This window comes from Octodon degus, unplaced genomic scaffold (assembly GCF_000260255.1).
Source record: "Octodon degus isolate 3935 unplaced genomic scaffold, OctDeg1.0 scaffold00174, whole genome shotgun sequence".
NCBI classification, from domain to species: Eukaryota; Metazoa; Chordata; class Mammalia; order Rodentia; family Octodontidae; genus Octodon; species Octodon degus.
This window is the reverse complement of record NW_004524750.1, coordinates 594,595-595,667: the sequence shown is the minus strand read 5'-3', so window position 1 is coordinate 595,667 and position 1,073 is coordinate 594,595. Positions and strand designations below refer to the sequence as shown.

At 41.2% G+C, this 1,073-nt stretch overlaps 1 protein-coding gene across 1 annotated transcript in view; it reads left to right on the top strand.

The window, feature by feature from the left end:
• Acyp2 (acylphosphatase 2) overlaps positions 1 to 1,073 on the top strand; it is a 226,423-nt gene that overhangs the window by 81,627 nt on the left and 143,723 nt on the right. The gene's annotated exons all lie outside the window — the stretch shown is intronic.

Here is a 1,073-nt window from a genome sequence, read left to right as displayed (position 1 = left end):
TCTGTTTAATTGCTTGCCCTATTTAGTTGATTGCTTCTGATCTCATTTGTGCATTTCATTTTGGTCCCTCTCTAGAACATCTTTCATGAGCCTGTGTAGGGTTGGCTTTGTCATCACGAAATTCTTTAGCTGTTCTTTGTCATGAAAGTATTTCACTTCTCCATCAAACTTGAGAGTTTTGCAGGGTATAGTTGTCTGGGCTAGAATTTGTTTTCATAGAGGACTTGAAGTACTCTGCTTCATGCTCTTTTTGCCTTCATGGTTGTGAAGAGAAGTTGGATGTAATTCTGATGGGTTTTCCTTTTAATATGATCTGCTTCTTTTCACTAGCGGCTTTCAGTAGATTATTCTTGTGCTGAATCTGGGATCTTGACTATTATATGTCTCGGTGTGTTTTTAATTGGGTTGAGCTTACTTTGCGTTCTATATGCTTCGGTTATCTGAATGTCAGATTGTTACCTCATATTTGGGAAGTTTTCTACTATTACTTCTGTCAATATTTTTTTAATGTCATTTGTATTGACTCCTTCTATCTCATTGATACCTGTTAGTCTCACATTGTTTATCTTTGCATTGTCTTGCAAGTGATGAATTCTTTTTTCCTGCATCCTAGTTGTTTTTAAGAGATCTTTTCTTACCTTTTCACTAGCTGCACCAGCGTCTTCAAGATCTGAAACTCTGTGTTCATTTTCACTTAAATGGATTTGCAAACTTTTGACTGAGATTTTAAGTTCCTCTATATCTCTTTGACTCTGCTTCATGCGATCTATTTCTTTCCTGTATTGCTCATTCAAGGAATCTATCATTTTTCTAATCTCCTCTATTTTTTTTATGAAGGTGGAGTAAAGGGGAGAGGAAGCTCTCCCACACATTCACTGGGCCTGGGCTAAGGCTGGATCTGGGGATCTCCAGAATGGGGCAGAAATTCTCACCGGGCTGGTGGGGTGGGGAGGGTACAGTGGAGTGGTGTGGGTGGCTTATGGTGGTGGAAGAGTGTCTCACCCATGCTGCGCCTGGGCTGAGGCCAGCAGGTCCCACCTGCGCAGGGTAGCAGGAAGCTCTCCTGCACACTC